At 58.2% G+C, this 27,434-nt stretch overlaps 1 pseudogene; it reads left to right on the top strand.

The window, feature by feature from the left end:
• Positions 1-7,359: 7,359 nt before the first annotated feature.
• LOC146839167 (uncharacterized) overlaps positions 7,360-27,434 on the top strand; it is a 40,108-nt pseudogene continuing 20,033 nt past the window's right edge.

Below are 27,434 nucleotides of genomic sequence, written 5' to 3' on the forward strand. Positions count from 1 at the left end.
CGGCCTGAGTACCAAGGATGATCTAAAGCGCGCTCTTGAGTCATGGACAGAAACTGGGGTCGCAGGACCCTCCGACCAAAGCAGCGTCACACCAGACCAAAACAGCATCACACCAGAGGGGAACGCCACGGCTCCCGAGGAGCGGGGAACGGGCCTCTCGCAGGAGGAGATCCGAGAAAGAGACAGAATCAGATTACACGAGTTGGAGATGGCACGACTCAAGATGGATGGGGAACTCAAGTTAGCTGAACAGAAACTCAACCTCGAGCATATGCGGCTTCGAGAGGAACGAGAAGAAAAGCAGAGACAGAGAGAGCTGGAAGAGAAAAAAATAACGCTCGAGCACGAGCGCCGACTAGCGGAAATAGAACTGCGAAAACAGAATAAGGAACTGGGGGTGCCTGAGCGACCGCACACCCCGGGGCCCATTGAGAAAAAAGTCCATATCCCCAAGGATGTTGTCCGCGAGTATGTCCGAGAAGACGACATACAACAGTGGTTTAAAGCCTATGAGATCGCCATGACCTCCCACCGGATCGACCGGAGTGATTGGGGAGCCGGACTTTGGGGGAGATTTATCAACGAGGGTCGCGATGCCCTGCTGCAGCTCCCCGATCACCAAATGTCGTCCTACGACCACATGAAGGCTGCCCTCCTCACCCGCTACGGCCTCACGCCCGAGATGTACCGCCAGAGGTTCCGAGATTGCACCCGGATCCCAGGTACAACTTGGGTAGAATACGTGAACTATTTCAGCCGTGCCTTCGAGGGTTGGATCAAGGAAAGTCAGGTCACCACCTACGAACAACTCTTCAACCTTATGGTATGGGAGCACCTGTCCAACAACTGTTTCGTCGAGCTCAGGCAGCACCTCCTCGACAGTAAGCTGACTGACCCCCGGCAGCTCGCCGCCGAAGCTGACCGATGGGAAAGCACCCGAGTGGGCCGGAAAGGGCCACACGACCAGAACAGAAGCAGCCCAGGCCAACACCGTCCTCGGGGAGGAGGAGGGGGCCAGGGTCGAGGGAGAGACGCCTTGCCAGCAACACCCGTGGCCAGCACCCCGCCTCCGGCCGGCCGGGGCAACCCCCCGTTGCGGCCTGGGTTCCGAGCCAACGTCACGTGCCACCGGTGCCAGCGACTAGGCCACTACGCCAATGACCCGAGCTGCCCGCTAAACCAAACACCCAAGCCCCGCCAGGTAGCTGCCGCTGCCCTAGGGGAAGAGCGATCATCGGAGGAACCCGAAGAGTATGAGCCGGCCCAGCAAGGGTGGGAACCGGCCGCCATGGTCCTGGCGTGCTTAGGGGGGAGAGACATGGTCCCGCGGGCTCCCCTACCCGCCAACACCAGGAAATACGGTCAGTGGGTGACCATTAATGGACAAAGAGCCGAGGCCTTGCGGGACACCGGCGCCAGTGTGACGGCCGTCCGCTGTCACCTGGTGAAGCCCGAGCAGATCCTGCCGAACATTCTCTGCCCCGTCCGCTCGGCAGATAACTCTGAGAGTATGTGTAAGATGGCCTGCGTTCCATTTGAATGGGGAGGGGTCTCCGGCCTGCTGAAGGTGACGGTCCGGGACGATGCCCCCGTGGACTGCCTCCTGGGGAATGACCTCGAGAGTTCCCCGTGGGCCACCGTCGAGAGAAGAGAACACCTGGGGATGCTGGGCCTCCCGGACTGGGCCTGCATAACCACCCGGTCCATGGCCGCCCGTGCCGCCCCCCGATCAGAAGAACCCGAATGGCCAGCACCTCCGCCCCCGGTCGCCCCAGTAGAAGACAACGACGAGGCTAGCCTCCCGGACCCGACGACCGAAGAGGACGCGCAACCCCAGGACCTTCCGGATCTGGCTCAGTGGCGTCAAGAAGGGGGGCCCACCCAAGAACAGTTCCGCCAGGAACAAAAGACCTGTCCCTCCCTCGAGGGACTCCGCCAACAAGCCAGCACCCAAAACGCAGGGGACGCCACCGGAACTCACTGGGTCTACTGGGATAACGACCTGCTCTACAGCGAGCAAAGAATCGCCGAGCTGGGGGCCGGTCGGGTTCTGGTGGTACCTCTCCGCTTCAGAGACTTTCTGCTCAACTTAGCCCACGATGTCCCCCTGGCTGGACACCTGGGCCAGGACAAAACGTACAGTCGCCTGGTGACCCACTTTTTCTGGCCAAAAATGAGGAATGACGTCCTGAACCACTGCCGATCTTGCCCCACATGCCAAGCCAGCGGGAAGAGTGGTCGGAAGCTGAAAGCCCCTCTGCAACCCTTCCCTGTGGTCACCACCCCGTTCGAGAGGGTGGGGATAGACATTGTGGGGCCTCTGGACCCCCGCACGGCACAAGGACACAGGTTCATCTTGGTACTAGTGGACCATGCCACCCGCTACCCCGAGGCGGTGCCCCTACGGACAGTGACAGCTCCGGTGGTTGGCCGGGCCCTAATGGGGATCTTCTCCCGGGTAGGCTTCCCCCGAGAAGTCGTCAGCGACCGAGGCACGAATTTCATATCCAAATACATGAAGTCCCTCTGGCAACAATGCGGGGTCACCTACAGATTCACGACCCCCTATCACCCCCAAGGGAACGGACTAGTGGAGCATTTTAACCGCACTCTCAAGGGGATGATTGGGGGATTGGAAGAGCCCCTCCGTCGCCAGTGGGATGTACTACTCCCGTGCCTCCTCTTCGCCTACCGGGAAGTTCCACAGAAGTCCCTCGGTTTTAGCCCTTTCGAACTCCTGTACGGGCACCCTGTGCGGGGGCCCCTCAGCCTAGTCAAGGAAGGTTGGGAGATGGCCCCCCTAGCGACCCCTCCAGACGTCTTCAAATACATCCTGGCCTTACGAAACCAGACCCGGCGCTTCAGGGAGATAGCCAAGGCGAACCTCGAGGCCAGCCAGGAGGACATGAAGAGGTGGTATGATCACAATGCCTCCTCCGTTGAATTCGAGCCTGGGCAGCAAGTATGGGTGATGTCCCCCACCGAACCCTGTGCCCTGCAAGATAAGTGGACGGGGCCCTTCAAAGTGGTCGAGCGCAAAAGCCCCGTCACTTACCTCATCGACATGGGGACCTCCCGGAACCCCCTTCGGGTCCTCCACACCAACCGGCTCAAACCACACTTTGTGCGCTCAGAACTTAGCCTCTTGATGGCTACGGACAGTGGTGCAGAAGAAGACTCCGAGCCCCTCCCGGATCTCCTGAAGACTCAGGAGAATGACGGCTCCGTGGACGGGGTCCGGCTCTCTGACGCCCTCACTTCGGAGCAACGCCAGGACTGCCGGAACCTCCTGCTGCAGTTCGCTGCCCTGTTCTCCCTCACCCCCGGGGTCACCCCTTGGTGTTTGCACGACGTAGACACCGGGGACAGTCCCCCTGTCCGGCACCGGGCCTACCGCGTACCAGATCGGGTACGGGCCTGCATACAGGAGGAAGTGGCCAAGATGCTTACGATCGGGGTCATCGAGCCCTCGGACAGTCCCTGGGCCAGTCCGGTTGTATTAGTTCCCAAGGCCGCTGCCCCCGGCACCGCACCTGAACTGAGATTCTGCGTCGACTACCGGGGCTTGAACACTGTCACCCGGACCGACGCTCATCCCATCCCCCGAGCAGACGAGCTGATCGACCGGCTGGGGGCCGCCCGCTACCTTAGTATCTTTGACCTAACGGCGGGCTACTGGCAGATCGGCCTCACACCCAGGGCTCAGGAACGGTCAGCCTTCTCTACCCCCGATGGCCACTATCAATTCAAGGTCATGCCCTTTGGCATGAAGAATGCCCCCGCCACGTTCCAACGCCTTGTGAACCAGGTCTTGGCGGGGCTCAAAGAGTTCAGCGCTGCCTACCTGGACGATATCGCTGTATACAGCCGCCACTGGTCCGACCACCTCCGTCACCTCCAAGAGGTCCTGCAAGCCCTCCAGCGGGCCGGCCTCACCATTAAGGCCGGCAAGTGCCAAATTGGCCAAGGGTCTGTGACCTACCTTGGGCACCAAGTGGGAAGCGGGCTGGTGGCCCCACTACAACTTAAGATTGCTGCCATCCAGTCCTGGCAGCCCCCCGTCACCCAGACCGAGGTCCGAGCCTTCTTGGGGCTCACCGGCTACTACCGGCGGTTCGTGAAGGACTACGGCAGCATCGTGGGGCCCCTCACGGGTCTCACGTCCAAGAACCAACCGAAGCGGATCAACTGGACTCCTGATTGTCAAGCGGCCTTCGAGAAGCTGAAGGCCGCCCTGTGCACCGCCCCTGTGCTCCAGGCCCCCGATTACAGTCGGGAATTTGTGGTGCAGACCGACGCCTCCGACCACGGCATCGGAGCCGTCCTCTCTCAGTTGAACCCCGAAGGTCATGACCAGCCGGTGGCCTTCATCAGTCGACGTCTCCTGGCCCGAGAACAGCGTTGGAGCACCATCGAGAGGGAGGCATTTGCAGTAGTGTGGGCCCTCAAAAAGCTCCGACCCTATCTCTTCGGTACCCACTTCCGGGTACAAACCGACCATCGACCCCTGCAATGGCTGATGCAGATGCGGGGGGAGAACCCAAAACTCTTGCGCTGGTCCATTTCCCTGCAGGGAATGGACTTCACCGTGGAGCATCGACCAGGCCAAGACCACGCCAACGCGGATGGCCTGTCCCGCTTTTTCCGCCTCGACGAAGAGAGTCCCCAAGGAGATGGGTGACTCTCCCCGCCTTCAGCTGGGGGGGACGCATGTTGGACAGGCCACACAGACGGCTTGCTCCCTCCCCGCACGACAGGGCCCGAGCTCCGGCCCCCCAGGCATATCCCCGCGACAAGCACCTGTACCCCGTCTCCCGACGGATCTTCTGCCCTCGAACCTCTACTCATCACGGGTTCCAGCCCCACCGGCTTCCCCGGCCAGGTCAAGCCGCCATCTTGGGCCCTGCACCACGCGGCCGCGTGGCCTCACCCCGACCCTAACCCCGGGCCTGGCCGGCCCCGACATCCCGGCACCACCATCCACCCAGGAGGTGAGCGGACCACTTGGCAGGTCAATGGGAGAACGAAGTGTCAAGGGCTCTCCCCCGCCAGGTGCCGATCACCTCCAGCTCCCCCAGGCACTGGCTCCACCCCCTGCTGGGTGTCTGGACACCTTCATCCCGGACCCTCCGACCTCCAAGTGCGAGGGTCCGGACATCAAAAGGCGCCAGCCCTATAACAGGGGCAGCTCCGGAGCAGGAAGGCAGTTGTATCCTGGAGTCGAGAGACACCGAGTGAACTCAACCTTGACGGTCTACTGGCGCTGCCATAGCCCGCTCTTGTGAACCATCGTCCTGCATGCTGGCGCTGCCGCGGCCTTCTGCAACCTCCATCCTCACCGGGACCTGCTGGCGCTGCCGCGGACCGTACATCGACCATCTTCCTGGGACCTGCTGGCGCTGCCGCGGCCCGTTGTAACGACCATCCTCACCGGGACCTGCTGGCGCTGCCGCGGACCGTACATCGACCATCTTCCTGGGACCTGCTGGCGCTGCCGCGGCCCGTTGTAACGACCATCCTCACCGGGACCTGCTGGCGCTGCCGCGGACCGTACATCGACCATCTTCCTGGGACCCGCTGGCGCTGCCGCGGCCCGTTGTACCGACCATCCTCACCGGGACCTGCTGGCGCTGCCGCGGACCGTACATCGTCCATCTTTCTGGGACCTGCTGGCGCTGCCGCGGCCCGTACCACCTAACCACCAAGCTCGAGGATTGTGAGCTCATCATCATCTCATCCGAAACTACCTGATTGGTAAACAGACTGTCCCGCTACCCCCTTCCCTACCTTGCGAGACTCTAATCGAGGGGACCCCTGAGTCCAGACCTCCTTGTACCGTTCAACCGTACCTTGATGAGTGCTTATAAAGAACACTGAACCTTATCCGTGTGTGGTATCTGTCTGTGGGGGGGAAGTTACTTGTCTGTACGATCGCTGGAGACGGCTCTCCCCGGAGACCTCTCCCCCTGACCCCGGCCGACCCTCCCGGTCCGTCTACCTTTTCTAACACTGTCCAGGGGTACAGAGGAGGTGAGGCCTGTCCAGGGGGTGCAGAGGAGGAGAAGCCTGTCCAGGGGTGCAGAGGAGGAGAAGCCTGTCCAGGGGTGCAGAGGGGGTGATGCCTGTCCAGGGGGCAGAGGAGGTGAGGCCTTTCCAGGGGGTGCAGAGGAGGTGAGGCCAGTCCATGTGGCAGAGGAGGTGAGGCCTGTCCAGGGGTGCAGAGGAGGTGAGGCCTGTCTAGGGGTTGAAGAGGAGGTGAGGTCTGTACAGGGGGGCAGAGGAGGTGAGGCCTATCCAGGGGAGCAGAAGAGGTGAGGCCTGTCCAGGGGGTGCAGAGGAGGCAAGGCTTGTCCAGGGGTGCAGAGGAGGTGAGGCCTGTCCAGGGGGTGCAGAGGAGGCGAGGCCTGTCCATGGGTGAAGAGGAGACGAGGCCTGTCCAGGGGTGCAGAGGAGGTGAGGCCTGTCCAGAGGGTGCAGAGGAGGTGAGGATTGTCCAGAGGGGTGCAGAGGAGGTGAGGCCTGTCCAGGGGTGCAGAGGAGGAGAGGCCTGTCCATGGGTGAAGAGGAGACGAGGCCTGTCCAGGGGTGCAGAGGAGGTGAGGCCTGTCCAGAGGGTGCAGAGGAGGTGAGGATTGTCCAGAGGGGTGCAGAGGAGGTGAGGCCTGTCCAGGGGTGCAGAGGAGGTGAGGCCTGTCCAGAGGGTGCAGAGGAGGTGAGGATTGTCCAGAGGGGTGCAGAGGAGGTGAGGCCTGTCCAGGGGTGCAGAGGAGGTGAGGATTGTCCAGAGGGGTGCAGAGGAGGTGAGGCCTGTTTTGAGAAGTTGGCCTGGCATATGATGGTCACGTGTTAAAGTGGCCACCTTGCACCAATCCAATTAGACTCTTATGGTAGATAGGTCACCAAAGCGCCCGGAGGCATTTAAAAGACAGACGCTCCCTCCGCGTCGCGGGATCGCGCGCGGGTCGGCGCCGGGAGAAGCCCGGGACAAGGGCGGGACCGTCTGTGGCCGTCAGGGGCCGAAGGAGGCCGGGCTGGGCCACCCCTCTAAATCGTTGGATCTGATGTGCTGCACACTAAACAGGTACTGTGCCCGAGTAGCACCGTCACCCACCACCTGCGGTGGTCTTGGACTGGGTAGTGCCTATTGACTGATTATTTCCTATTGTAGCCGCCGTACTTACGTAAGGCGTTTTTGTGCCTAGAACCCCCACTCTACTTACTTGTTGGTTCCTGATTTATACACTTGCTGCTTATTGTATACCCGACCGGGGCTTGTGTTGTTCTGCCTCACGGCCCGACTCTGTATTATTACTAATGTCGACACGTTCAGGTAAAAGTCTGAGGGGGAACGTGGGGGCCATGGCTGGAACCATGGACCAGTACATTACCCGTGTGGCCAATGTCATTGACAGAGAAATATCTATGGCTGAGCGGCGGCTATCTGGAAGCCCATTTGGCGACAGACAATCATCGATTGGCCCGATAGCACAGATATCTTCACCAGAACATGCTATGGTTCCACTTTCGCACCCTCTTGACCCCTCCCCTCCGGACCACCCTCGGGTGGCGGCTTTGAGAGCCAATTTAGAAGGGCTTGAAAACCTGTCAGATACGGCACTTAATGCCCAAAGCCTAGTGACACCAGTTGTAGTATTAAACAAGTCTGCTACTGCTATTTCCCATTTGACTGTCCCCATCATTCCCTCAACTATACCAAACCCGAAATCTATCATGGTACAGGCGGATGTCCACCCTGCCCCCCCTAAATCTAGAAAACTTACCACCTTACAGAAAAATAGATTTTCTAGAACTGGTAAAAACAAGAGGCGGGTGGCTGTTAGGAGGGGCTGCCCCACTAAGGTTACAGGAGGGGAATCCAGTTTATTCCAGGCAGATAGAGAAGAGGGCACCGTTGAGGGGAATGTAACTTTTGCTGTTAATACCCAAAATGTCGGTAGCTTAGAGCCCCCTCCCTCAGATTCACCCCTGGCAAAACAAATGGAGGAAACAATGAAAGCCCTACTTCTGCCAGTATTAGACAAAATTAGAGGGATATCCGAGCGATTGGATAAAATGGAGCAGACAACCCTAGACAATTTTTTCTCATTAAAATCTTTTATAAAAATGCAGTTAAAATCTAGGGATGATAGCTTGGGTAGGGGCTCTGACAAAAAGGCGACGTCTACTGCCCGACATAATCTAGCTCCTTCAGTTGATAAACCAGTAGTTTTGGAGGTGAGTGATCACAATTTGTTCTCTACGGCGTCTGCCGATGGCACTTCCAGTGTCATCGGCTTGTCTTCTGTTAAGCCGGCTGAGAAGTCCAAATCCCCCAAAGCTACATCCAACACTCTGGGCAAAAAAACTGCTTGTCCCCCTGCACTGGCTAGCGTAGGCGAGAGTAATTCTACTAGCACTGCTACATCTTCGACCATGGAACCATCAGAAAATGCAAAAGCCCAGGCCCCTCCTGGCGGGAGAAACGCTATTATTAATCTTCCTCCTGAGTGTAAGCCCTATGTAGTCATTTTGACTGGGGTTCCCGCCCTTAGACCAGGCAAGAAAGAGTCCTATGCTGAACTGTTTAATAAGACCCTATTTTGGCTCAAAGAGAACAGACCTCTGCCCGAGTTTTGGGGGGGCAGGATACTACACGTACGTAGAGTTGGCTGGATTGGCTCCAGGGAAAAAGTTATTTCTGGTGATTGTATTATAGTGAATTTCGAAGATCCAAGGATTGCCAGTTTTATATGTAGTGGCGCTACAAAGGAACATAGTCTAGTAGGAAGCCCGGGTCCAATCGGCACGTGCGACCTCAGCTATTTTTATCCCCTAATTTTGCCAAGGCAGACTGATCATGATATGAGGGATGGTTGGGTCCATAGACATATTGGTGGCTGTAGTTCTCAATCCAGTATAGTTAATAATGGCCCTGGTCACCTGCAGGGTCGTTTATGGAAGGGTAATTGGCAGGTAATTTCCCCCATATGTGAGTTACACGCTGAACCATTTGGGGAACTTTTATTGGAAAGTTTACCCCTTGGAGAGCTGCAGGTGAACTCTTCAATTACTATCTTTCCTCCTCCCTCCACTTTGCTTAGGGGTTACCCACAGGCGTTGTCCCAACTTAGTGGGGAGACGCCTGTTGAAAATCTTCCAATTTACTCTACTGTGGTGCCCCCTATTGACCATAAGGATATTTTCACGGATTGCACTCCCCCTATAGGAGACCTGGTTTCTGAGCACGGAGGGATTCCCAACAACCCCCTGAAGGTCGTAAGCTGGAATATTGCCGGCTTAACCCGAAATATAAGTATCCCAGAGTGGAACACATTCATCGAATCTTTTTCGATCTGTTTGTTCCAGGAAACCTGGTGCATGGACCCACAATATAAGCTGGGATACACTACCTATTTTGCACCAGCTGTCCGCCCGATTGGAGGTAAAGGGCGCCCCTCCGGAGGACTGTTAATTTGGGTAAGCACTTCCTTGCGGTACTCTATTAAAAGCATAGCCACCAATTCCCCAGACCTCTTGAGACTAACTGTAAGATGCCCGTCTGGTGGAGGAGTGCTTGAAATATTCAATATCTATGTTAGGAGTACTAAAGGTGGTCTATCTATTTTAGCTCCATCTGGTATCGACGAGGAACTAAAGCGCTGTGGTCCAGATTCCCATGTCCTACTAGCTGGGGATTTTAATTGCACATTCGAACCTCTTGCTCTGGAAGATGTGTTGGGCATTGGTGAGGATGATGCAAGGAGAGGCATTCCTCCATTGTCTATCTCGCCTATTAGAAAATGGACCCAAAATGCAATAGACCTCAATGCTCTTTGTCTGGAGCATGGTCTTAGAGCAACAAATGGCAGATCCAAATCGGACCAAAGGGGGGCACACACGTTTAATAGAATAGGGCATTCCTCTAGAATTGACTACATTATGTTGAATTTTCGGTTGTGGTCTTTTCTGGTGGACATGGAGGTTTGGCCTTCGATTGATAGTGACCATAATCCCCTAATCTTGTCTCTGTCCCAACCTTGGAAGGGCTGGTCTCCTCCCCAAACCCCTCATGTATGGAAATCAACCCATGAAGTGCGCCCCTCCAATTGCGGGAGGCGCCTGAAATGGAAAAATATTGTTGACAATGAGGCTAAGATGTCGGAGGTGCAATCTGTGATGGCTAATACCATACTTTATTTAGATTCCCCCTCATTCAGTGTCCAAGAGGTACCTTCAATCTTTGAACAAACCACAAAGGCTATTGGCGAACTATTTATAGCCCCAAATGTTGGAAAGAGGGCCAACAAGAGTGGCGACAGGAAGGGTTCTGCTGGGTGGTTTTCAGTTGCATGCCGCATGGCCAAACGGGATCTCTTAATGGCAGTTAAATCCAAGACTAGAGTGCGAATTTGTGCTGCGAGGGGTAACTATAGGAGGGTACTATTAAAGGCAAAGTCAGATTGGGAAGAACAGTTTTGGTGTGACCTGAAGGCTGCAAGTCTTAGGAAGGATGCTAAGGGTTTCTGGGATCTACTTAGAAATAGAGAAAGACCTGTGGATACTCTGATTACCTGCAATGTCCCCGAGAGTGCGTGGGTCTCCCATTTTTCCCAACTCTATTCAATGACCCCGGACCAGGTTGAAAGCCTGAGAATACGCCACCCTTCCGCTCATTCTCAATCTATGGATGAGATTATGTTTACACCCAAGGAAGTGGTGGAGGCGATTATTTCCCTTACGCCCAACAAAGCTGCTGGTCCGGATGGGATCCCAGGAGATTTGCTACGCATCAATCCTGAGGAATGGGGAAAACTCATCTCCGCACTATTGAATGCCAGCCTCAGTGGGGCCGCCCTGCCGACCTCCTGGAAGGGCGCTGAGGTCGTTCCTATTTTCAAAAAAGGATGTCGTAACGACCCAGCTAATTATCGCCCAATAAGCCTGCTAGATACCTCACAAAAAGTGGCAGGAAAAGTGGTTTTGGCAAGGATATTACAATGGGTAGAGGAAAAGGGCATTCTTTCGGACTTTCAGGCTGGTTTCAGATCAGGCACAGGGACAATAGAGCAATCTTTTCGCCTCTTAATGTTATACTGGAAGGTGGTTCTACTGGGCAAGGGCAGCCTGTACCTTGCTTTTATTGACTTACGGACTGCCTTTGACCTAGTTCCCCGTAGCCAATTATGGAGTGTGCTCAGCGAACAGGGTATCCCACCTTATTTGCTGAGCTTGTTGATAAACCTCCATTCGGAAAATTTTGCCCAGATCAGGTGGGGAAATCAGGGACAAAAAACACCCCGCATCCCAGTAAATAGAGGGGTACGCCAGGGTTGTGTTCTTGCCCCCAGTGGTGGAGCATCTGCTACAACATCCTGCAGATGCACCAACCCTGGCTGGCAGAAGAATCCCTACCCTTCTATTTGCGGATGACACCCTCCTGATTTCTAAAACCCCGGTGGGTTTACAGAGTCTATTAACCAACTTCAAGTCTTTTTGTGATGTGAGAGGGTTAGTTATTAATACAGCTAAAACCAAGTATTTGGTCCTTAACCCCCCGAAAAGGTTGGCTAAACCTCCATCTTTGGACTCTGTTCTCCTCGATAGAGTGTCAGATTTTGACTATCTTGGTATCCGCCTCTGCGACTCCATGAGTTGGAAGTGTCACCACCAAAAAATGTTACTGACTCACAAGAGGGTGGCGGGTGCCTTGCTTAAGGAACATCGTGCTTCATCATTGAAACTCATTGCTCCTGTCCTTGATATATATGGGGCAAGGGGGGTTAGCGCAGCTCTTTATGGGGCGGAACTCTGGGGCGTCCATAAGGTCGACCATTTGTCCCGCTCAGAAAATAAATTCCATAAAGATCTTATGGGGCTTCCATATAGTACCCCAACTCTTCCACTCCTCTTGGACCTGGGCACCCGACCAATTAGCGATCAGGCTAGGCTCCGCCCTCTTCTCTTATGGGCGCGCATATGGAGAACACCTGAACTATCTAGCTATGCGGAGGGCCTTAATGAGGTGCTGGGGTTAACAGGCTGGTCCAAGATCTTTTGGCTGAGGGAGGTTAAGCGTCTCCTTGTTTGCCTTGGTCTTGGCGAGGCCTGGTCCAATAGAACTGCACCACCTAAGTCTGTGCTAAAAAAGATTTATTGGAGCTGGGTGGTGGGTACCAGAAGCAGTAATGCCAATCTGTGCAGGTCCACTCTGGATTTTCTTTTGGTTAAAGAAATTTATTCTTGTGAGCCTTACCTGGATGTTATCTCTAATCGTAAAGACAGGGCCCTATATTTTCAATTTAGAATAGGACTACTCCCTGTAGGAGAATTAACTTCCAGGTGGAAAGTCCCACTCCAAACAAATTCCCTCTGTCCGTTTTGTGATAAGCGGTCTGAGTCTGTTCCTCACTTCTTGTTTGAATGTCCCGCCTATGCAGCCCCTCGGAGTAGGTGGTTAAAACCGCTCTGCAGAGAACTTGGTACCAGACATTGCATAGAAGCCTTACGAATATTAAAGAATGATTCAAGGCCCCTCTTTGCTTGTGGTTTAGCCAAGTTCTTAGGCTGGGCTTGGCGTATCAGGTCATCTAGGCTTTTGCTTGTTGTTTAATCTGTTTTTTAATTGCTGTTTTTAGTTAATTTAACGGCTTTAGTAGTAGCATGAACTGTATAAATATCTTTCCTTGCACTGCTTCCCTTTTATTTTTTTATTGTACAAATGCTGTTGCTATGCTTTTTAAGATATATTCATATCGAAATAAAGCCTCTTTGACTGACTGACTGATAGGTTTAATACAACCTTTTAAAGAAAGCTATCCTAGTGGTAGCTATGGAGAGCAGCCTTCAGGCTAAGTCTCTGAGGAATGTAAAGCAGCTTGTTTTACCTTATAATCTCTTGAATTACCAAATGAAAGGACACCACACAGGTATATATATCAAATATATATGTATTTATTTCAAGACGCACTCTACTAATCTCTTTATGAGATTAGAAGTCAGGAACATATGCACAAATCAATGTTTCACAACAAATTAAGCACAAATATGGCTGGGGCCCTAGGAGCGTACCAGACCATATACTAAAAAAGAGGTATAAGAAGAACGACTTGAGAAGGGAGAAGGCCTAAGGTCTTCAGAAGCGCTGGGGCCTCACTAATCCACCCAAGGCAGGTAAGTAAAGGACCCACGGGAGACGCATGCAGTGTGAGAACACAGCCGCGGATCCCAATAGACTTCAATGGAGCAAGTCGCGGTTGGAATTTTAAAGTTTTAGGATACTACGGGAGAGACTACAAGCAAGTCACTTACAGGGTAAGTAGTTCTAGAGCCAACACACACAGGAGTGCACGAGTTACCTACCCAGGGAAGCCGGGTGCGTAGGTGTCTTTTGGTGTCGGGTCGCGGCGTCGTTTTCAATGGGAGCCAAAGAAGACTTGCTGCTTGTGATGACAGGAGAAGTGTCCGGTGGAATCCAAGGATGGATTCTGAAGAAAGAAGACCTGAAAGCAGAGGAGACAGTGTTCAAAGTCACTTGCCAGTGATCCGGGCCCAGGAAGATGGATGCCCACAGTCGTCGGGTGATTTCAGGTGATCACAGGTGTCTTGACTCTTCAGCCACGAGGTCCAGGAGGCGTCGACAACAACCAGGAGCTGGATTCAGAGTGTCCAACGAAGTCTGCAGCTTACTGAGGTGTCGGAAACCAGATTGGAGCCAACGAGCCTTGGCAACAGCAAGTCTCGTGGAATATGAAGAAAGTCAGCGGTGCAGACCAGCAAGGTCTGAGGGACTCACCAAGAAGGGTAAGTCTGGGCAGGCCTGGAGAAACCAGGGGAGCCCTTTGGTTCGATGAGAAGGTCTTCAGGGGACCCACAAGCCAACTGGCAAGGGATCGCGAAGACGCCTCAGGAGGATTCACTCCACAGGAGCCCACGGTCACTCTGGACGAGGTAGGCCTCTGATCTTCGGAGGAAATCCTGCTGGAGGCTTGGACCACACGTGATCCAATGCACAAGTTTGTTGAACGTCGTGAAGGGATTGCACTCGAAAATAGTGTACGGTACCCGGGTATTGCTGTTCCTCGTCACTCGTGGGGTCCACTCGCCTCAGCTCTGCTGGGGACTCACAATGGCCGTCGAGAAGTCAGGAAATTCACTTCCGGAGCTGCAGGGACTTCGGACTCCGGTGGGAGAGGGAAAGTTTGCGACCGTTGATTCAAAGTTTTGGTGCCTGCCAAGCAGGGGAGTCACTCCTTGTTTCCAAGGGAGATTCTTCAGTCTTCCAAAGGTAGTGGAACTTCGAAGGTCCAGGATTCTTCTTGTAGAGCATCGTCCAGGGATATCTAGCTTGCAATGGCAAGGGTTCCCTAACTTATACTAAAGGAAAGGGAGGGACTAGCTCTATGACCACTCCTCTGGGAGGGTCAGGGTAGGGGGTGGTTACACCCACTTCCCTTTGTCCAGTTTCGTGCCAGAGCAGGGGCACGTTGCCCCTGAACCGGTTTGAGCTGGCATATGCAGAGAGGAGCCTACTGCTCCCCCAGTGCAGGACTTCAAAGCACTCTAGGAGTGCACCCACCCAGCCCCAATATACTAAATCCTGTCTGGAAGGTGGTGACACCTCCCTGTGACAGGATGCCCATTGTTGGGCCTCCTCCACTGTGAGTTTCGGTCAGCAGCAGGAGGGCAGCCCAGTGTCTGTGCTGGTGGTATCCATTTTGTGATGCCAGGGCTCTTTCAGGATTCTACCGTGTTTCCACAGTAGGTACATGTCTACCCCTCTAGAAGGGTGGGATCATACTCCCACACCAGTTACTGGTGTGGGGGTATGATTCCAAAGCGTTTGACACCAAACACAACATGTTTTGATGCAGCCATCCCAGAGTTAGCATTAACCGCGAGGTTATAATGCACTTAAGAGTATATGTTTTAACCGCATCCACAAACAGCCACAGAGAATAGACTCTGAAGGCTGCAGAGGGGCCCTGCTCAGGCACAGGCACACCCTCACATGTAAACCAAGCACCCTGCCATCAGGATTGATAGGGCCTGCGTTAGGGGTGACTGATAGGTTTATATGTGTGTGTAAGGAGAGATATAGGGAACCTATATCTCAGTGAGGAGTGCTAACACTACCTCACCCAGGCTGCAGTAGCAGGCCTGTGGTGTCAGATTTAGTCTGCTTCCCAGGGGTGGGATAATACATGCTTCAGCCCCTGGTAGGCCTGTGAAGTACCTATGCCCTTGGTACCTAATGTACCATATACTAGGGGCTCATAAGGTACCACAGTATCCAATCACTAGTGCATCTAATATGCACTCCAAGTTGTTTAGAGAGAACAGAGAGACTGGGGCACTGCTTAGCAGGGACCCAGCCAGACTATAGCCAGAAACCAGTGTTAACATCAGAAAAATAGTGGGGGCATCATAAGTGCAGATCCTACTCTCCTACACCTGTCCATGGGGGCAGAGGAGGTGCGGCCTGTCCAAGGGCTGAAGAGGAGATGAGGCCTGTCCAGGGGTGCAGACGAGGCGAGGCCTGTCCAGGGGGGCAGAGGAGGTGAGGCCTGTCCAGGGTGCAGAGGAGGTGAGGAATGTCCAGGGGTGCAGATGAGGTGAGGCCTGTCCAGGGGTGCAGAGGAGGTGAGACCTGTCCGGGGGGTAGAGGAGATATGGCCTGTCCAGGGGTGCAGAGGAGGTGAGGCCTGTCCAGTGGGCCTAGGAGCTGAGGCCTGTCCAGGGGGAAGAGAGGAGGTGAGGCTTGTCCAGGGGGAGCAGTGGTGGTGAGGCCTGTCCATGGGACAGAGGAGGTGAGGCCTGTCCAGGGGTGCAGAGGAGGCGATGCCTGTCCAGGAGTACAGAGGAGGCGAGGCTTGTCCAGGGGCTGAAGAAGAGGCGAGGTCTGCCAGGGGGGCAGAGGAGGCGAGACCTGTCCAGGGGTACAGAGGAGGTGAGGCCTATCCAGGGGTGCATGGGAGGTGAGGCCTGTCCAGGGGTACAGAGGAGGTGAGGCCTGTCCAGGGGTGAATGGGAGTTAAGGCCTGTCCAGGGGTGCAGAGGAGAAGAGGCATGTCCAGGGGTGCAGAGGAGGCGAGGCCTGTCCAGGGGTGCAGAGGAGGAGAGGCCTGTCCTGGGGGCAGAGGAGGTGAGGCTTGTCCAGTGATGCAGAGGAGGTGAGGCCTGTCCAGGTGTGCATGGGAGGTTCTGCCTGTCTAGGGAGGTGCCGAGGACCTGAGGCCTGTCCAGGGGTGCAGAGGAGGAGCGGCCTTTCCAGGGGTGCAGAGGAGGAGAGGCCTGTCCAGGGGTGCTGAGGAGGTGAGGCCTGTCCAGGGGTGCAGAGGAGGTGAGGCCTGTCCAGGGGGGCAGAGGAGAATAGGCCTGTCCAGGGGTGCAGTAGAGGTGAGGCCTGTCTTGGGGTGCAGAGGAGTGGCCTGTCCAGGAGTGCAGGGGAGGTGAGGCCTGTCCAGGGGGGCAGAGGAGGTGAGGCCTGTCCAGGGGTGCAGGGGAGGTGATGCCTGCCCAGGGGTGCAGAGGAGGTGAGGCCTGTTTAGGCGTGCAGAGAAGGAGAGGCCTGTCGAGGGGTGCATAGGAGGTGAAGCCTGTCCGTGGGGCAGAGGAGGTGAGGCCTGTCCAGGGGGTGCAGAGGAGACGAGGCCTGTCCAGGGGTGCAGAGCAGGTGAGGCCTGTCCAGGAGTGCAGAGGAGCTGAGGCCTAACCAGGGGCTGAAGAGGGGGTGAGGCCTGTCCAGGGGGGCAGAGGAGGTGAGGCCTATCCAGGGGTGTAGAGGAGGAGAGGCCTGTCCAGGAGTACAGAGGAGGTGAGGCCTATCAAGGGGTGCAGAGGAGGTGAGGCCTGTCCATGGGGCAGAGGAGGAGAGGCCTGTCCAGGTGTGCAGGGGAGGTGAGGCGTGTCCAGGGATGCAGAGGAGGAGAGACCTGTCCAAGGGTGCAGAGGAGGTAAGGCCTGTCCATGGGGCAGAGGAGGTGAGGCCTGTCCAGGGGGTGCAAAGGAGGTGAGGCCTGTCCAGGGGTGCAGAGGAGGCGAGGCATGTCCAGGCGTACAAAGGAGGTGAGGCCTGTCGAGGGGCTGCAGAGGAGGTGAGGCCTGTCCAGGGGTGCAGAGGAGGAGTGGCCTGTCCAGGAGTGCAGGGGAGGTGAGGCCTGTCCAGGGGTGCAGAGGAGGTGAGGCCTGTCCAGTGGGCCTAGGAGCTGAGGCCTGTCCAGGGGGAAGAGAGGAGGTGAGGCTTGTCCAGGGGGAGCAGTGGAGGTGAGGCCTGTCCATGGGGCAGAGGAGGTGAGGCCTGTCCAGGGGTGCAGAGGAGGCGATGCCTGTCCAGGAGTACAGAGGAGGCGAGGCTTGTCCAGGGGCTGAAGAAGAGGCGAGGTCTGCCAGGGGGGCAGAGGAGGCGAGGCCTGTCCAGGGGTACAGAGGAGGTGAGGCCTATCCAGGGGTGCATGGGAGGTGAGGCCTGTCCAGGGGTACAGAGGAGGTGAGGCCTGTCCAGGGGTGAATGGGAGTTAAGGCCTGTCCAGGGGTGCAGAGGAGAAGAGGCCTATCCAGGGGTGCAGAGGAGGCGAGGCCTGTCCAGGGGTGCAGAGGAGGAGAGGCCTGTCCTGGGGGCAGAGGAGGTGAGGCTTGACCAGGGAGGCAGAGGAGGTGAGGCCTGTCCAGGTGTGCATGGGAGGTGATGCCTGTCTAGGGAGGTGCCGAAGACCTGAGGCCTGTCCAGGGGTGCAGAGGAGGAGAGGCCTTTCCAGGGGTGCAGAGGAGGAGAGGCCTGTCCAGGGGTGCTGAGGAGGTGAGGCCTGTCCAGGGGTGCAGAGGGGGTGAGGCCTGTCCAGGGGGGCAGAGGAGAATAGGCCTGTCCAGGGGTGCAGTAGAGGTGAGGCCTGTCTTGGGGTGCAGATGAGTGGCCTGTCCAGGAGTGCAGGGGAGGTGAGGCCTGTCCAGGGGGGCAGAGGAGGTGAGGACTGTCCAGGGGTGCAGGGGAGGTGATGCCTGCCAAGGGGTGCAGAGGAGGTGAGGCCTGTCTAGGCGTGCAGAGGAGGAAAGGCCTGTCCAGGGGTGCATAGGAGGTGAGGCCTGTCCATGGGGCAGAGGAGGTGAGCTCTGTCCAGGGGGTGCAGAGGAGACGAGGCCTGTCCAGGGGTGCAGAGCAGGTGAGGCCTGTCCAGGAGTGCAGAGGAGCTGAGGCCTAACCAGGGGCTGAAGAGGGGGTGAGGCCTGTCAAGGGGGGCAGAGGAGGTGAGGCCTATCCAGGGGTGCAGAGGAGGCGATGCCTGTCCAGGAGTACAGAGGAGGCGAGGCTTGTCCAGGGGCTGAAGAAGAGGCGAGGTCTGCCAGGGGGGCAGAGGAGGCGAGGCCTGTCCAGGGGTACAGAGGAGGTGAGGCCTATCCAGAGGTGCATGGGAGGTGAGGCCTGTCCAGGAGTACAGAGGAGGTGAGGCCTGTCCAGGGCTGAATGGGAGTTAAGGCCTGTCCAGGGGTGCAGAGGAGAAGAGGCCTGTCCAGGGGTGCAGAGGAGGCGAGGCCTGTCCAGGGGTGCAGAGGAGGAGAGGCCTGTCCTGGGGGCAGAGGAGGTGAGGCTTGTCCAGGGAGGCAGAGGAGGTGAGGCCTGTCCAGGTGTGCATGGGAGGTGATGCCTGTCTAGGGAGGTGCCGAGGACCTGAGGCCTGTCCAGGGGTGCAGAGGAGGAGAGGCCTTTCCAGGGGTGCAGAGGAGGAGAGGCCTGTCCAGGGGTGCTGAGGAGGTGAGGCCTGTCCAGGGGTGCAGAGGAGGTGAGGCCTGTCCAGGGGGGCAGAGGAGAATAGGCCTGTCCAGGGGTGCAGTAGAGGTGAGGCCTGTCTTGGGGTGCAGAGGAGTGGCCTGTCCAGGAGTGCAGGGGAGGTGAGGCCTGTCCAGGGGGGCAGAGGAGGTGAGGCCTGTCCAGGGGTGCAGGGGAGGTGATGCCTGCCAAGGGGTGCAGAGGAGGTGAGGCCTGTCCAGGGGTGCATAGGAGGTGAGGCCTGTCCATGGGGCAGAGGAGGTGAGCTCTGTCCAGGGGGTGCAGAGGAGACGAGGCCTGTCCAGGGGTGCAGAGCAGGTGAGGCCTGTCCAGGAGTGCAGAGGAGCTGAGGCCTAACCAGGGGCTGAAGAGGGGGTGGGGCCTGTCAGGGGGGGTGGGGCAGAGGAGGTGAGGCCTATCCAGGGGTGCAGAGGAGGAGAGGCCTGTCCAGGAGTACAGAGGAGGTGAGGCCTATCAAGGGGTGCAGAGGAGGTGAGGCCTGTCCATGGGGCAGAGGAGGAGAGGCCTGTCCAGGTGTGCAGGGGAGGTGAGGCATGTCCAGGGATGCAGAGGAGGAGAGACCTGTCCAAGGGTGCAGAGGAGTTAAGGCCTGTCCATGGGGCAGAGGAGGTGAGGCCTGTCCAGGGGGTGCAAAGGAGGTGAGGCCTGTCCAGGGGTGCAGAGGAGGCGAGGCATGTCCAGGCGTACAAAGGAGGTGAGGCCTGTCGAGGGGCTGCAGAGGAGGTGAGGCCTGTCCAGGGGTGCAGAGGAGGCGAGGCCTGTCCAGGGGTGCAGAGGAGGTGAGACCTGTCCAGGAGTACAGAGGAGGTGAGGCCTGTCCAGGGGCTGAATAGGAGGTGAGGCCTGTCCAGGTGGGCAGAGGAGGTGAGGCCTGTCCAGGAGTACAGAGAAGGTGAGGCCTGTCAATGGAGCAGAGGAGGAGAGGCCTGTCCAGGGGTGCAGGAGAGATAAGGCCTGTCCTGGGGTTCAGAGGAGGAGAGGGCTGTCCAAAGGGTGCAGAGGATGTGAGGCCTATCCAGGGGTGTAGAGGAGGAGAGGCCTGTCCAGGAGTACAGAGGAGGTGAGGCCTATCAAGGGGTGCAGAGGAGGTGAGGCCTGTCCATGGGGCAGAGGAGGAGAGGCCTGTCCAGGTGTGCAGGGGAGGTGAGGCGTGTCCAGGGATGCAGAGGAGGAGAGACCTGTCCAAGGGTGCTGAGGAGGTAAGGCCTGTCCATGGGGCAGAGGAGGTGAGGCCTGTCCAGGGGGTGCAAAGGAGGTGAGGCCTGTCCAGGGGTGCAGAGGAGGCGAGGCATGTCCAGGCGTACAAAGGAGGTGAGGCCTGTCGAGGGGCTGCAGAGGAGGTGAGGCCTGTCCAGGGGTGCAGAGGAGGAGTGGCCTGTCCAGGAGTGCAGGGGAGGTGAGGCCTGTCCAGGGGTGCAGAGGAGGTGAGGCCTGTCCAGTGGGCCTAGGAGCTGAGGCCTGTCCAGGGGGAAGAGAGGAGGTGAGGCTTGTCCAGGGGGAGCAGTGGAGGTGAGGCCTGTCCATGGGGCAGAGGAGGTGAGGCCTGTCCAGGGGTGCAGAGGAGGTGATGCCTGTCCAGGAGTACAGAGGAGGCGAGGCTTGTCCAGGGGCTGAAGAAGCGGCGAGGTCTGCCAGGGGGGCAGAGGAGGCGAGGCCTGTCCAGGGGTACAGAGGAGGTGAGGCCTATCCAGGGGTGCATGGGAGGTGAGGCCTGTCCAGGGGTACAGAGGAGGTGAGGCCTGTCCAGGGGTGAATGGGAGTTAAGGCCTGTCCAGGGGTGCAGAGGAGAAGAGGCCTATCCAGGGGTGCAGAGGAGGCGAGGCCTGTCCAGGGGTGCAGAGGAGGAGAGGCCTGTCCTGGGGGCAGAGGAGGTGAGGCTTGTCCAGGGAGGCAGAGGAGGTGAGGCCTGTCCAGGTGTGCATGGGAGGTTGTTAGAAAAGGTAGACGGACCGGGAGGGCCGGCCGGGGTCAGGGGGAGAGGTCTCCGGGGAGAGCCGTCTCCAGCGATCGTACAGACAAGTAACTTCCCCCCCCACAGACAGATATCACACACGGATAAGGTTCAGTGTTCTTTATAGGTACTTAGTTACGATACGGTAGAATGGTACAAGGAGGTCTGGACGCAGGGGTCCCCTCGATTAGAGTCTCGTAAGGTAGGGAAGGGGGTAGCGGGTCAGTCTATTTACCAATCAGGTAGTTCGGATGAGAGGATGATGAGCTCACAATCCTCGAGCTTGGTGGTTAGGTGGTACGGTCCGCGGCAGCGCCAGCAGGTCCCGGTAAGGATGGTTGATACAACGGGCCGCGGCAGCGCCAGCAGGTCCCCGGAAGATGTACGGTCCGCGGCAGCGCCAGCAGGTCCCGGTGAGGATGGTCGTTACAACGGGCCGCGGCAGCGCCAGCAGGTCCCAGGAAGATGACGGTCCGCGGCAGCGCCAGCAGGTCCCGGTGAGGATGGTCGTTACAACGGGCCGCGGCAGCGCCAGCAGGTCCCAGGAAGATGAAGGTTGCAGAAGGCCGCGGCAGCGCCAGCAGGCAGGACGATGGTTCACAAGAGCGGGCTACGGCAGCGCCAGTAGACCGTCAGGGTTGAGTTCACTCGGTGTCTCTCGACTCCAGGATACAACTGCCTTCCTGCTCCGGAGCTGTCTCAGTTATAGGGCTGGTGCCCTTTGATGTCCGGACCCTCGCACTTGGAGGTCGGAGGGTCCGGGATGAAGGTGTCCAGACACCCAGCAGGGGGTGGAGCCAGCGCCTGGGGGAGCTGGAGGCGATCGGCACCTGGCGGGGGGAAGAGCTCTTGACGCTTCGTTCTCCCATTGACCTGCCAAGTGGTCCGCTCACCTCCTGGGTGGATGGTGGTGCCGGGATGTCGGGGCCGGCCAGGCCCGGGGTTAGGGTCGAGGTGAGGCCACGCGGCCGCGTGGTGCAGGGCCCAAGATGGCGGCTTGACTCGGCCGGGGAAGCCGGTGGGGCTGGACCCCGTGATGAGTAGGGGTCCGAGGGCAGAGGGTCCGTCGGGAGACGGAGTACAGGGGCTTGTCACGGGGGTATGCCTGGTGGGCCGGAGCTCGGGCCCTGTCGTGCGGGGAGGGAGCAAGCCCTCTGTGTGGCCTGTCCAACATGCGTCCCCCCCAGCTGAAGGCGGGGAGAGTCACCCATCTCCTTGGGGACTCTCTTCGTCGAGGCGGAAAAAGCGGGACAGGCCATCCGCGTTGGCGTGGTCTTGGCCTGGCCGGTGCTCCACAGTGAAGTCCATTCCCTGCAGGGAAATGGACCAGCGCAAGAGTTTTGGGTTCTCCCCCCGCATCTGCATCAGCCATTGCAGGGGTCGATGGTCGGTTTGTACCCGGAAGTGGGTACCGAAGAGATAGGGTCGGAGCTTTTTGAGGGCCCACACTACTGCAAATGCCTCCCTCTCGATTGTGCTCCAACGCTGTTCTCGGGCCAGGAGACGTCGACTGATGAAGGCCACCGGCTGATCATGACCTTCGGGGTTCAGCTGAGAGAGGACGGCCCCGATGCCGTGGTCGGAGGCGTCGGTCTGCACCACAAATTCCCGACTGTAATCGGGGGCCTGGAGCACCGGGGCGGTGCACAGGGCGGCCTTCAGCTCCTCGAAGGCCGCTTGACAATCAGGAGTCCAGTGGACCCGCTTCGGTTGATTCTTGGATGTGAGTCCCGTGAGGGGCCCCACGATGCTGCCGTAGTCCTTCACGAACCGCCGGTAGTAGCCGGTGAGCCCCAAGAAGGCTCGGACCTCGGTCTGGGTGACGGGGGGCTGCCAGGACTGGATGGCAGCAATCTTAAGTTGTAGTGGGGCCACCAGCCCGCTTCCCACTTGGTGCCCAAGGTAGGTCACAGACCCTTGGCCAATTTGGCACTTGCCGGCCTTAATGGTGAGGCCGGCCCGCTGGAGGGCTTGGAGGACCTCTTGGAGGTGACGGAGGTGGTCGGACCAGTGGCGGCTGTATACAGCGATATCGTCCAGGTAGGCAGCGCTGAATTCTTCGAGCCCTGCCAAGACCTGGTTCACAAGACGTTGGAATGTGGCGGGGGCATTCTTCATGCCAAAGGGCATGACCTTAAATTGATAGTGGCCGTCGGGGGTGGAGAAGGCTGACCGTTCCTGAGCCCTGGGTGTGAGGCCGATCTGCCAGTAGCCCGCCGTTAGGTCGAAGATACTAAGGTAGCGGGCGGCCCCCAGCCGGTCGATCAGCTCGTCTGCTCGGGGGATGGGATGAGCGTCGGTCCGGGTGACAGCGTTCAAGCCCCGGTAGTCGACGCAGAATCTCAGTTCAGGGGCGGTGCCGGGGGCAGCGGCCTTGGGAACCAATACAACCGGACTGGCCCAGGGACTGTCCGAGGGCTCGATGACCCCGATCGTGAGCATCTTGGCCACTTCCTCCTGTATGCAGGCCCGTACCCGATCTGGTACGCGGTAGGCCCGGTGCCGGACAGGGGGACTGTCCCCGGTGTCTACGTCGTGCAAACACCAAGGGGTGACCCCGGGGGTGAGGGAGAACAGGGCAGCGAACTGCAGCAGGAGGTCCCGGCAGTCCTGGCGTTGCTCCGCAGTGAGGGCGTCAGAGAGCCGGACCCCATCCACGGAGCCGTCCTTCTCCTGAGTCTTTAAGAGATCCGGGAGGGGCTCGGAGTCTTCTTCTGTACCACTGTCTGTCGCCATCAGGAGGCTTAGTTCGGAGCGCACAAAGTGTGGTTTGAGCCGGTTGGTGTGGAGGACCCGCAGGGGGTTCCGGGTGGACCCCATGTCGACGAGGTAAGTGACGGGGCTTTTACGCTCGACCACTTTGAAGGGCCCCGTCCACTTGTCCTGCAGGGCACATGGCTCGGTGGGGGACATCACCCATACTTGCTGCCCAGGCTCGAATTCAACGGAGGAGGCATTGTGGTCATACCACCTCTTCATGTCCTCCTGACTGGCCTCGAGGTTCGCCTTGGCCATCTCCCTGAAGCGCCGGGCCTGGTTTTGTAGGGCCAGGATGTATTTGAAGACGTCGGGAGGGGTCGTTAAGGGGGCCATCTCCCAACCTTCCTTGACTAGGCTGAGGGGCCCTCGCACAGGGTGCCCGTACAAGAGTTCGAAAGGGCTAAAACCGAGGGACTTCTGGGGGACTTCTCGGTAGGCGAAGAGGAGGCACGGGAGCAGCACATCCCACTGGCGACGGAGAGGCTCTTCCAATCCCCCAATCATCCCCTTGAGAGTGCGGTTAAAACGCTCCACTAGTCCGTTCCCTTGGGGGTGATAGGGGGTCGTGAATCTGTAGGTGACCCCGCATTGTTGCCAGAGGGACTTCATGTATTTAGATATAAAATTCGTACCTCGGTCGCTGACGACTTCTCGGGGGAAGCCTACCCTGGAGAAGATCCCCATCAGGGCCCGGCCAACCACCGGAGCTGTCACTGTCCGTAGGGGCACCGCCTCGGGGTAGCGGGTGGCATGGTCCACTAGTACCAAGATGAACCTGTGTCCTTGTGCCGTGCGGGGGTCCAGAGGCCCCACAATGTCTATCCCCACCCTCTCGAACGAGGTGGTGACCACAGGGAAGGGTTGCAGAGGGGCCTTCAGCTTCCGACCACTCTTCCCGCTGGCTTGGCACGTGGGGCAAGATCGGCAGTGGGTCAGGACGTCATTCCTCATTTTTGGCCAGAAAAAGTGGGTCACCAGGCGACTGTATGTTTTGTCCTGGCCCAGGTGTCCAGCCAGGGGGACATCGTGGGCCAGGTTGAGCAGAAAGTCTCGGAAGCGGAGCGGTACCACCAGAACTCGGCCGGCCCCCAGCTCGGCGATTCTTTGCTCGCTGTAGAGCAGGTCGTTGTCCCAGTAGACCCAGTGGGTTCCGGTGGTGTCCCCTGCGTTTTGGGTATCGGCTTGTTGGCGGAGTCCCTCGAGGGAGGGACAGGTCTTTTGTTCCTGGCGGAACTGTTCTTGGGTGGGCCCCCCCTCTTGACGCCACTGAGCCAGATCCGGAAGGTCCTGGTGTTGCGCGTCTGCTTCGCTAGTCGGGTCCGGGAGGTCGGACTCGCCGTTGTCCTCGACGGGGGCAACCGGGGGCGGAGGTGCTGGCCATTCGGTTTCTTCTGATCGGGGGGTGGCACGGGCGGCCATGGATCGGGTGGTTATGCAGGCCCAGTCCGGGAGGCCCAGCATCCCCAGGTGCTCTCTTTTCTCGACGGTGGCCCACGGGGAACTCTCGAGGTCATTCCCCAGGAGGCAGTCCACGGGGGCATCGTCCCGGACCGTCACCTTCAGTAGGCCGGAGACCCCTCCCCATTCAAACGGGACGCAGGCCATCTTACACATACTCTCAGAGTTATCTGCCGAGCGGACGGGGCAGAGAATGTTCGGCAGGATCTGCTCGGGCTTCACCAGATGACAGCGGACGGCCGTCACGCTGGCGCCGGTGTCACGCAGGGCCTCGGCTCTCTGTCCATTAATGGTCACCCACTGACCGTATTTTCTGGTGTTGGCGGGTAGGGGAGCCCGCGGAACCATGTCTCTTCCCCCTAGGCAGGCCAGGACCATGGCGGCCGGTTCCCACCCTTGCTGGGCCGGATCGTACTCTTCGGGTCCCTCCGATGATTGCTCTTCCCCTAGGGCAGCGGCCGCTACCTGGCGGGGCTTGGGTGTTTGATTTAGCGGGCAGTTCGGGTCATTGGCGTAGTGGCCTAGTCGCTGGCACCGGTGGCACGTGACGTTGGCTCGGTACCCAGGCCGCAACGGGGGGTTGCCCCGGCCGGCCGGAGGCGGGGTGCTGGCCACGGGTGTTGCTGGTAAGGCGTCTCTCCCTCGCCCCTGGCCCCCTCCTCCTCCCCGAGGACGGTGCTGGCCTTGGTTGCCTCTGTTCTGGTCGTGGGGCCCTCTCCGGCCCACTCGGGTGCTTTCCCACCGGTCAGCTTCGGCGGCGAGCTGCCGGGGGTCGGTCAGCTTACTGTCGAGGAGGTGCTGCCTGAGCTCGACGAAACAGTTGTTTGACAGGTGCTCCCATACCATGAGGTTGAAGAGTTGTTCGTAAGTGGTGACCTGACTTCCCTTGATCCAACCTTCGAATGCCCGGCTGAAATAGTTCACGTATTCTACCCAAGTTGTACCTGGGATCCTGGTGCAATCTCTGAACCTCTGGCGGTACATCTCGGGCGTGAGGCCGTAGCGGGTGAGGAGGGCAGCCTTCATGTGGTCGTAGGACGACATTTGGTGATCGGGGAGCTGCAGCAGGGCATCGCGACCCTCGTTGATAAATCTCCCCCAAAGTCCGGCTCCCCAATCACTCCGGTCGATTCGGTGGGAGGTCATTGCGATCTCATAGGCTTTAAACCATTGTTGTATGTCGTCTTCTCGGACATATTCGCGGACAACGTCCTTGGGGATGTGAACTTTTTTCTCACTTGGCCCCGGGGTGTGTGGTCGCTCCGGCACCCCCAGTTCCTTATTCTGTTTGCGCAGTTCTATTTCCGCTAGTCGGCGCTCGTGCTCGAGCGTTATTTTTTTCTCTTCCAGCTCTCTCTGTCTCTGCTTTTCTTCTCGTTCCTCCCGAAGCCGCATATGCTCGAGGTTGAGTTTCTGTTCAGCTAACTTGAGTTCCCCATCCATCTTGAGTCGTGCCATCTCCAACTCGTGTAATCTGACTCTGTCTCTTTCTCGGATCTCCTCTTGCGGGAGGCCCGTTCCCCGTTCCTCGGGAGCCGTGGCGTTCCCCTCTGGTGTGATGCTGGTTTGGTCTGGTGTGACGCTGCTTTGGTCGGAGGGGCCTGTGACCCCCGTTTCTGTCCATGACTCCAGAGCGCGCTTTAGGTCATCCTTGGTACTCAGGCCGGTGGTAGCAATGCCAAGTTCTATGCAAAATTGTCTCAGTTCGCGGTGGTTGTATTCTTCTAATTTCTCCATTTGGAATTTCTCGGTGGAGCTGCTATCTTTGGTCGACATCGTGTTGTTGTCGTGGGGTGAGCTACTCTCTGTACGATTACGCGTTGATTCGGATCGCGCCGCTGGCCACCAATGTTAGAAAAGGTAGACGGACCGGGAGGGCCGGCCGGGGTCAGGGGGAGAGGTCTCCGGGGAGAGCCGTCTCCAGCGATCGTACAGACAAGTAACTTCCCCCCCCACAGACAGATATCACACACGGATAAGGTTCAGTGTTCTTTATAGGTACTTAGTTACGATACGGTAGAATGGTACAAGGAGGTCTGGACGCAGGGGTCCCCTCGATTAGAGTCTCGTAAGGTAGGGAAGGGGGTAGCGGGTCAGTCTATTTACCAATCAGGTAGTTCGGATGAGAGGATGATGAGCTCACAATCCTCGAGCTTGGTGGTTAGGTGGTACGGTCCGCGGCAGCGCCAGCAGGTCCCGGTAAGGATGGTTGATACAACGGGCCGCGGCAGCGCCAGCAGGTCCCCGGAAGATGTACGGTCCGCGGCAGCGCCAGCAGGTCCCGGTGAGGATGGTCGTTACAACGGGCCGCGGCAGCGCCAGCAGGTCCCAGGAAGATGACGGTCCGCGGCAGCGCCAGCAGGTCCCGGTGAGGATGGTCGTTACAACGGGCCGCGGCAGCGCCAGCAGGTCCCAGGAAGATGAAGGTTGCAGAAGGCCGCGGCAGCGCCAGCAGGCAGGACGATGGTTCACAAGAGCGGGCTA

This window comes from Triturus cristatus, chromosome 4_2, assembly GCF_964204655.1.
Source record: "Triturus cristatus chromosome 4_2, aTriCri1.1, whole genome shotgun sequence".
NCBI classification, from domain to species: domain Eukaryota; kingdom Metazoa; phylum Chordata; class Amphibia; order Caudata; family Salamandridae; genus Triturus; species Triturus cristatus.